Consider the following 10,042-nt stretch of genomic DNA (forward strand, 5'->3'; position numbering starts at 1 on the left):
GGCACGGGCTTGGAGGGCCGAAGGGCCTGCTCCTGTGCTGTACATTTCTTTGTTCTTTGTTCACTCTAGATGGTGGTGGATGTGGGTTTGGAAGGTGTTGCCAAAGGAGCCTTGGTGACTTCCTGCATTGAATCCTGTAGCTGGTATACACGCTGCCACTCTGCATCAGTGGTGGAGCGAGTGAGTGTTTATGGATGGGGTGCCGATCAAGCAGGATGCCTTGTCCTAGATGGTGTCAAACCTATTCAGTGTTGTTGAAATTGCAACTATTAAAGGAAATGGAAATTATTCCAATACATTCCTGATTTATGCTGTGTCGACAGGGTTTGGGGAGTCAGGGAGTGAGTGCCTCGCCACAGGAGTCCGAGTCTTTGGCTTGCCTTCTAGCCACAGTATTTATATGAACAGTTCAGTTTCTGCCCAATGACAATCAGTCAGATGTTGGCAGTGGGGTTTCAGTGATGGGAATTCCGGTGAATGTCAAGGGGCGATGGTTAGATTCTCACTTATTAGAGATGGTCTTTGCTTGGAACTTTTCAGCCCAAGCCTGGATATTGTCCAGGTTGCTGCCTTTGGACATGGACTGTTTCATTAACAGAGGAGTTGTGAATGGTGCTGAACATTCTGCAATCATGGAAAGCCTGTGTGTTTGCAGCATTTACAGCGTGTGTCCCTGTGGGAGTAAATGCCATTTCAGACATTGGTTGCACAAATTAAGTGTTTGCTGGAACCCCCTTCCAGCCGAGTAAAAACCCGTTTCCTGGAAGGAAATGTCAGATATACTTGTGGCGAGAAGCTAAATGTTTCTTTTTACTGTAACGGAAAGTATAAAAAACAACTAGCAGAGAATGGTTTCGATCCATCGACCTCTGGGTTATGGGCCCAGCACGCTTCCGCTGCGCCACTCTGCTCTAATGGTTATCATTGCGTTGAAGCGACACAATTCCTCACTTCGGCAGTGTTGTTCATCAGGACCACTTGTGCTCGACAGCGCACCCTGGCGGCACAATTCCACTGTGTAACTCACCAACAATTGAACACACACACACACGCAGCAGCTGGACACTGTCACCTTACACAAGATAACACACAAGCTTCGACTGACTGATCATATATAGAAAGTGTTCCCATTAAGTTCCAGTGTTCTCTGTCTTCAGGTGACGGCCCGGAGGACTGGAGAATAGCCAATGTTGTTCCTTTGTTTAAGAATGGGAGCAAGGATAATGCAGGGACCTACAGGCCGGTGAGCCTTACGTCAGTGGTCGGGAAATTACTAGAGAGAATTCTTCAAGACAGGATCTACTCCCATTTGGAAGCAAATGGACGTATTAGAGAGAGGCAGCACGGTTTTGTGAAGGGGAGGTCGTGTCGCACTAACTTGATAGAGTTTTTGGAAGATGATTGATGCAGGGAGGGCAGTGGATGTTGTCTATATGGACTTCAGTAAAGCATTTGACAAGGTCCCTCATGGCAGACTGGTACAAAAGGTGAAGTCACATGGGATCAGGGGTGAGCTGGCAAGATGGATACAGACCTGGCTAGGTCATAGAAGGCAGAGAGTAGCAATGGAAGGATGCTTTTCTAATTGGAGCGCTGTGACTAGTGGTGTTCCGCAGGGTTCAGTGCTGGGACGTTTGCTGTTCGTCGCATATATAAATGATTTGGAGGAAAATGTAATGGGTCTGATTAGTAAGTTTGCAGACGACAAAAAGGTTGGTGGAATTGCGGATAGCGATGAGGACTGTCAGAGGATACAGCAGGATTTAGATCGTTTTGAGACTTGGGTGGAGAGATGGCAGATGGAGTTTAATCCACAGGTCATTGAAAGGGGCAACACAGGTAGAGAAGGTAGTCAAGAAGGCATACGGCATGCTTGCCTTCATTGGCCGGGGCATTGACTATAAGAATTGGCAAGTCATGTTGCAGCTGTATAAGACCTTAGTTAGGCCACACTTGGAGTATAGTGTTCAATTCTGGTCGCCACACTATCAGAAGGATGCGGAGGCTTTAGAGAGGGTGCAGAAGAAGAAATTTGCCAGGATGTTGCCTGGTATGGAGGGCATTAGCTATGAGGAGCAGTTAAATAAATTTGGTTTGTTCTCACTGGAACGACGGAGGTTGAGGGGTGACCTGAAAGAGGTCTACAAAATTATGAGTGGCATAGACAGAGTGGATAGTCAGAGGCTTTTTCCCAGGGTAGAGGGGTCAATTACTGGGGGACATAGGTTTAAGGTGTGAGGGGCAAGGTTTACAGGAGATGTACGAGGCAGGTTTTTTACACAGAGGGTAGTGGGTGCCTGGAACTCGCTGCCAGATGAGGTGGTGGAAGCAGGGGCGATAGTGACATTTAAGGGCATCTTGACAAATACATGAATAGGATGGGAATATAGGGATACGGACCCAGGAAGACTAGAAGATTTTAGCTCAGATGGACAGCATGGTCGGCACAGGCTTGGAGGGCCGAAGGGCCTGTTCCTCTGCTGTACTTTTCTTTGTCTTTGTTCTTTGTTGTAAAATCTCCCCTCTTTCCTCTTGTGTAACTGTGTTATCTGCATCTTCACTCTGTTATTGAAAGGTCTTCCCTGATGTTAATTAAACTGCTTTCCGATATTTAAGTATATTCTCTCCCGCTGAACTGTGATTTCTACTGTGGAACCGAGATCTCTACTGTGTAACTGCTCTCTACTGTGGAATATGATCTCTGCTGTGGACTGTGCTCTGCTGGGGATCGGCGACCTCTCCTGTGGAAATGTGCTCTCTGCTGTGTTACTGTGCTCTCTGCTGTGTTACTGTGTTCTCTGCTGTGTTACTGTGTTCTCTGCTGTGGGACTGTGTTCTCTGCCGTGAACTGTGCGCTCTGCTGTGGGACTGTGTTCTCTGCCGTGAACTGTGCGCTCTGCTGAGAAACTGCGATCTCTCCAGTGGAAATGTACTCTCTGCTGTGAAACTGTGCTCTCTGCTGAGGAAACGTGGACCAGATGTGATGCAGCTGAGGATGCTGAGTGATGTAACGTGGACATGGTGAAGTTACTGGCCAGAAACTTCCGAATTCTATTTTTGTTTTTAATGGACAGCTACAATCCACGTGTTTATTCTAGGACACAACAATGAATAAAAATGCATCAGTGCTGAGCAGATTCTAACATCCCACACCTCCAGTTTGTTCTTATTGAGAACCCCGTCCTCGATGGAAGCTTTTGCTCTCCGGATCACACCACCGCCTCCTGGGAATACAGCAGCGATACCTCCAAGATCTGATCTGTAACAGAATCACAGAACAATAGTGTCCCCTTGTGACTGAGGGGAACAGGTGCTCCCTATCCGCCCTGTCTATATCTAACATAATCTTGTACACCTCGATGAGATCACCCCTCAATCATCTCTGTTCCCGCGAGAGAGAGAAAACAAGCCTATCCACCTCTCTTCATATCCTAAATGCTCCATCCCAAGCAACATCCTGCTGAATCACCTCTGCACCCCATCCAGTGCAGTCACATATTTCCTAGAATGTGGTGACCAGAATTGCACACGGTACTCCAGCTGTGACCTCCCCAACATTCTATACAACTCCACCATGACCTCTCTGCTTTTGTAATCCATGCCCCGAATGATAAAGACAAGTATCTCAAATGTCTTTTCCACCACCCTATTAACCTGCCCTTCTGCCTTCAGAGATCTCTGGACAAATACTCCAAGGTCCGTTTGTTCCTCAGGACTTCCCAGTGTCAGGCCATTCACATTAATCCAATAGTAATAATATAATATTCTTTATTGTCACAAATAGGCTTATATTAACACTACAATGAAGTTAATGCGAAAACCCCCTACCAAATGATCACATCTAAATTTTCAGCGTTAAATTCCATCAGCCACTTTTCTGCCCATTTGACCATCCCGTCTGTATCTTCCTGTAACTCAAGACACTCAACCGCACTGTGAGCTTGAAACTCAGTGAAAGGATTTCACCCTCCTCTCGGAATCTGATCACCACCTCAATCCCAACATTCAGCTTGGGTGGGCAGACAAGACAACGTCCTTCCCGCCGCCCCCCAGCACAGACTGGATAATATCCCAAACTCGTATCCTGCTATTGTCACATTGCTCCACCACCTTGGTCTCTTCACAAAACGCTAGGAATCTCAGACCAATTCTTCAGACCTTTGATTCTCTCTTCAAACAACATCTTGTCCCTGATTAAGTCCATCCTGGGAAGAGGGGCTCCGTATTCCGAGTTCCTCTGCGTACATCCGGTTGCTGTTGATGGACCAAAAGAGGTCTCAAGCCTGAAAGAAAACCTCTCTCACAGCCCTGTGAGCGTGTCTCCATTAGACGGTGCAGTCAACACCTGCAGAGTAGATAACAATGGAGAGAAGTGTGAGCAATTTCAGCGTCACAATTCTGTGGAAATAGAGCATTCAAAATATAATATTACTGAAAATACTGAACTGATCCTCTGGGAGTAGGACTCAAGTCAAAGGGGAAAATCCAGTGGATTTCTAGTGGAAAGATTTAACAACTGGATGATGGCAGCTGAAATCAGTCCTTGCGTTACAATCTCTGTAGATATTCTACTGAATTGAAACCTGCAAAAGGCATATTTTCCGACAAGAAATCCAACACATTTCCCCCTGTTGTGGAGGAAGTTCTCAATCGCACAGGTGGTCAAACGGAATGAGGCTGGGCTGGGATTTGAGTCCAGATTTTTCTTCAGTGAACAGACACTTTACCGGACGAAGCTACAGAGTCTGAGGATGTTCAGCTAATCACAAGGGAATGCTGGAAATACTGTACGGATCTGTAGAATCTGTGAAAAGAGAAATAGTTACCATTTCAGATCCTGACCTTTCGTTGGAACGACCTGTTTCTCTCTCCACAGATGCTGCCGGATCAACTGAATATTTCCAGCATTTTCTGTCTTTGTTTCAGATTTGCAGCATCCACAGTATTTTGGTTTTGGGTCAAAGGACATTGAGTTGCCTTTCCTGCTCTGAGGGTTATTGCAGGTCTCTCTGGCTGTGATTGTCGCTGATTCGGCCAAACATTTACAATCTATCATTAATTGACCGCGAGAATGGGCGGTGAGGGGATTCTGGAACCGCTGCAAGTCCATATGGTGTATGGACACACACAGTGCTGTTAGGGAGGGGTTCCAGGTTTGGATGGTGCCTCGCGGATGAAAAGTCAATTTCAGGAGTGGGATTCGAGCCCTGACCTCCAGAGGAGACTGCGACCTGCGCTCGGTCATCCTGACGTATTCGAAAGGTTAGGTGCGTTTGGGCCGAAATCTGGTGCTCTTTCCGAGGGTCGCTACCGGTTCCATGGGCCGAATGGCCTCCGTCTGCACTGGAGGCATTCTATGATTACTGAAATAGGGTGAAAATGGCAGCATCCAGGACACAAGGACAAGTTAAGGTCTCAGGCCAGAGTAAGTGTCCTATGTAATGACACATAGAATGTACATTTATTGTGGACTGGTGCCATCTCCTGGCTGAACGGGAGCCGTGCGACACGGACACTTTCATTCAGGAGCATTTTAAATTGGAGTGAAATAACTTACGCAAAGTCAGTATTTGTTACGAAACAGTAAATCAAACTGATCTAAAGAACCAAAAGGATACGTTATAATCAGTGAGTGATGGTGGTATAGTGGTGAGCATAGCTGCCTTCCAAGCAGTTGACCCGGGTTCGATTCCCGGCCATCGCAATAATAAATTGGGAATTTTTGCACCTCTTTGTGAGTTTCAAACTGAGGAAGAGAAAGTTTCTCACTCGGAATTTAGTGGCAAGTACAGCGAGGAGTGAAATAATATGGACAGTGTTCGACTATTCACTGCCCAAGCCCTCCGACAAAAGCTAAAAATCACACCAACTTCCCTTCAGCCTCATGAAGTGGACCAAACAGAGACACAACAGACACGTTACAGACGAGGATGGGATTTGAAGCCACGTGTACAGAGCACAATGGATTATTGTGCATCACCTTAACCACGTGGTACAGCTGCTTTATTTTCAGGGCCCTTTAGTATCCCTCAATCGAACTTCCTTGGATTTCTTTCGCACGGTTGGGTGTAAATAAAACATAAATCTATGAGGAGAAACGCTCAGTTCTTGCGCTTGGGCTTGTGGCGCAACGGTAGCGCGTCTGACTCCAGATCAGAAGGTTGCGTGTTCAAATCACGTCAGGCTCAGGAAGTTTTTCTGCCGCTGATTCCAGGAATGTCTCTCTGTGGGAATGTTCCCGAAATGACTCCGTTCAAAGCCACAATTTGTCCGAATATTTCAGATTTACCCGCTCAGTTTATATTTTTGAGCAGTTTTATCAAACATTCGGATAGCTCAGTCGGTAGAGCATGGGACTCTACCTCCCAGGGTCGAGGGTTCGAGCCGCACGTTGGCCGCTTCCATATTATTATCTGAGAATATTGAACCAACTGTGCTAACCATTGTGCTACCGTGCTGCCCAAACAGTTGGTTCAATCTCACTGCTCGTGGGTGACGAGAACTACTGGGCAGTTAAAAACAAGGATGTCGCTCTTTTTCGGATGGAGATGAGGAAATCTCTCCCTCTCAGAGAGTTGTGCGACTTTGGAACTCTGCCTCAGAAGGCCGCGGAAGAGGGACATTGATTATGTTTAAGGCGGAGATGGGGAAATTCTTGTTCAGCAAATAAATCAAAGGTTTATCGGGGTTGCATACAACCATTGCATTCAGCCAGCTACCTGGGTGCACAAGCGTGCGGTTTTTTATTTGATATATCAGTTCCACACCATGGTGAAACGGTGTTAAAATGTCGTTTTCATTTCTTCACGTGTTCTCCACTGATATATTCGCTGCAATAACTTCTCTGGGCTCACAGCACGGTAGCACGAGTGGCTAGCACTGTGGCTTCACAGCGCCAGGGTACCAGGTTCGATTCACTGCCTGTGCGGAGTCTGCACGTTCTGCCCGTGTCTGCGTGGGTTTCCTCCGGGTGCTCCGGATTCCTCCCACAGTGCAAAGACGTGGTTTAGGTGGATTGGCCAAATTGCCCTTAGTGCCCATACGGGACCAGTCTTTATAAATAGAAGCGTCATCCCGGCCCTGGGTCACTGCCCGTCTGGAGTTTGCTCATTCTTCCCATGTGTGCGTGGGTTTCACCCCCACAACCCAAAGATGTGCAAGGTATGTGGATTGGCACGCTAAATTGGCCCTTAATTGGAAAAAAATAATTGGGTACTCTAAATTTATACAGAACTAAATAAATAAATAGAACCGCCGAGGACAAAGGCAAGGCCGCTATGGGGATTCTTCATAAAATCCTGCAACAGAAATAGACAATGTTGGATAACTCGGCTGGTCTGGCAGCATCTGTGGAGAGAGAAACAGAGTTACAGTTTCCAGTCCAGTCTAACCCTGCTTCCCATTCTCTGTTTCCCGCTCCACAGATGCTGCCAGGTCTGCTGAGATTTACCAGCTCTGGGCGACTGACATGGACACGGTGGGCGGAATGGCCGTACCCTGTGCTGGAACCATTCTATGATTCTATAATTCTCAGCTGTCCTCGTAATTGAAACATTCTATGTCTGTATAATTCTGGTGAATCTGCATTGCCGCCGCTACATTAAAGTTCTGAATACATTTTTGGACTCCCCTCATTCCCTCCTCCAGCAGATTTTTGCCGGGTGAATATCCTGATTCCCTAAACTCCTCATTCTCTCGAAAAATGAAATGTCGCTTGGCTTTGACACTACCCAATAGACAGAGTGGTTCCGACCTCACTACCCGATCAATGCATCTCAATCGGAACAAGACTGAATTTTAATTCTCGCGCTTCCAACACAAGTCGATGCAATCCGGCCTCACAACTTGGACTGGACTGTCACATCAGTGATTGCAGATACTTTGGAAAAATGAGTCCCACTGGGAGAAAGCAGGATGGAAAATCGACAATGATGCGTTTCGAACCCACGCACGGAGAGCTCAATGGAATAGCAATGCGTCCCCTGAACCACTCGGCCACCTCATCCAGCAAGAGCGTTGGTCAAATCAAAGGTTTATCAGGTACAAACAGCCATTGTATTCAGCCAGCTGCGTGGATGCTGTTTTTACTTGAGGATCAATTCAGAATCCCACACCATGATCAAACGACCTTTAAATACCCTGTCCGTTTCTTCACGTGTTCTGCTCTGATATATTCGCTGCAATAACTTCCCTGGAGCTCAAACCTCCTCCCGATTTCAGTCAATGACACCATCCGGGTTTTTGAACCCGGGACCTCTGGCATTTTATCGCAGCTGAGAATCAATGTCAATGTCAGGAGTGGGATTGAACTCTCGTCATCAGAGGAGACTGACACTTGATGTATCCAAACGGTTCTCGGGGATTGGGCCGTGTTGGGGTGCTCTTTCCGAGGGTCGGTGCAGACTGGATGGGCCGAATGGTCTCCTTCTGCACTGGAGGCATTCTATGATTACTTAACCAGGGTGCAAACGGCAGCATCAGGACACAAGGACAAGGTGAGGTCTCAGGCCAGAGCAAGAGTCCTATGTAATGACACACAGAACATCAGAAGTAAAAACATTTATTGTGGACTGGTGCCATCTCCTGGCTGAACGGGAGCCGTGCGACACGGACACTATCATTCAGGAGCATTTTAAATTGGAGTGAAATAACAGAAACATAGTAAGACGTTGTTTACGAAACAAAGCAAAGCATCAAAAGGACTCAACATTCGGCAGTAAGTGATGGGGGGATACTGGGGAGCATCGCTGCCTTCCAAGCAGTTGATCCGGGGTCGATTCCCGACCATCGCAATAATAATTTGGTCGGAGGCGTTTGTGTGATTTCGTGTGTTTCGAGCTGAGGAAGAGAGCTGGAGAAAGTGAGGTGGCTGGAGGCAGGAATCTCCGCTTGTTCGAAATTGTCTGGTTGGATTGTTCACATCCGTCCGATTGGCGAAACTGTGATCTCGGTTTCTGTAGTGGTTTATTATTGGATATTGTTCTCTATAGAATTTACAGCGCAGAAGGAGGCCATTCGGCCCATCGAGTCTTCACCGGCTCTTGGAAAGAGCACCCTACCCAAGCCCACCCCACCCTATCCCCATAACCCAATAACCCCACTCAACCAACACTAAGGGCAATTTATCATGGCCAATCCACCTAACCTGCACATCTTTGGACTGTGGGAGGAAACCGGAGCACCCGGAGGAAACCCACGCAGACACGGGGAGAATGTGCAGACTCCGCACAGACAGTGACCCAGCTGGGAATCGAACCTGGGACCCTGGAACTGTGAACCTGATGAATGTGATATAAAATAGTTAGTTTAAATATATTAGTTACAGTAATGTAGATGTAGGCCAGTCTAATCCTAGTGAGTTCACAGACAAAGGATTTCAGAAAGCATGGCACGAAAGGGGGAGGTGTGTCTGGTGGAGGAGGAGAAAAGGATGCTGGGTAACAAGAGATCCAGGGTTAAGGAATGAGAAGTGAGCCAATTAGGATGTATTGCCAGGTCAGGAGGGGTATAGGATGACCAATGGGAATCTGTATGTGAAACTTGATGTCATTTGAATGTATTTGTAGAGATTCCTTTGTCTCCAATAGCACTCGATTCGGAAGACCCAGGAGGCAGCTTGTGTTCTGGGTTTGTGTGATGCGATTCAGACTTGCAAGTTGGTTAAAAATGAATAATACTATGCCTACAAATCCATCTCGAGTTTTATTGAGGCCAGACTGACGGGTAAAGAACTCAATGTTTTGTCATTTGGTGCCGGAAACCCGGGATTTCTCCAGACGGTTAGCGACCAACTGCGAAATCAGAATTAGACTGATTTTCGACAAGGATAGTGAAACGGGCCCACAATGTGTGTAGCTGTAAAATGACACACATTGGTTTTCCCCTCTTCTCATGGTCTGATTTGTCTGGTCACTCGCGTTTGGTACGGAAAGATCGTCTCGATGAAATCAAAGGTCAGTCTGGGGATTAGAAAATTGAACTGATGGGACATCTGGCAAGATGGTTTAGTTCCACGAGAGTGTTTTTGAAACTATCGTTCATT

The 10,042-nt window shown here is 46.9% G+C and overlaps 3 non-coding genes across 3 annotated transcripts; 2 read left to right on the forward strand and 1 right to left on the reverse strand.

Moving 5' to 3' along the window:
* Positions 1-839: 839 nt before the first annotated feature.
* Positions 840-911, reverse strand: trnam-cau (transfer RNA methionine (anticodon CAU)). Its single transcript has one exon. It is a non-coding gene; the product is annotated as a tRNA-Met (tRNA).
* A 4,721-nt stretch (positions 912-5,632) lies between these two features.
* On the forward strand, positions 5,633-5,704 carry trnag-ucc (transfer RNA glycine (anticodon UCC)). The gene has a single exon. It is a non-coding gene; the product is annotated as a tRNA-Gly (tRNA).
* Positions 5,705-6,116: 412 nt separating this feature from the next.
* Positions 6,117-6,188, forward strand: trnaw-cca (transfer RNA tryptophan (anticodon CCA)). Its single transcript has one exon. It is a non-coding gene; the product is annotated as a tRNA-Trp (tRNA).
* Positions 6,189-10,042: the final 3,854 nt, after the last annotated feature.

Source organism: Scyliorhinus torazame, chromosome 24, assembly GCF_047496885.1.
Source record: "Scyliorhinus torazame isolate Kashiwa2021f chromosome 24, sScyTor2.1, whole genome shotgun sequence".
Classification (NCBI taxonomy): Eukaryota; Metazoa; Chordata; class Chondrichthyes; order Carcharhiniformes; family Scyliorhinidae; genus Scyliorhinus; species Scyliorhinus torazame.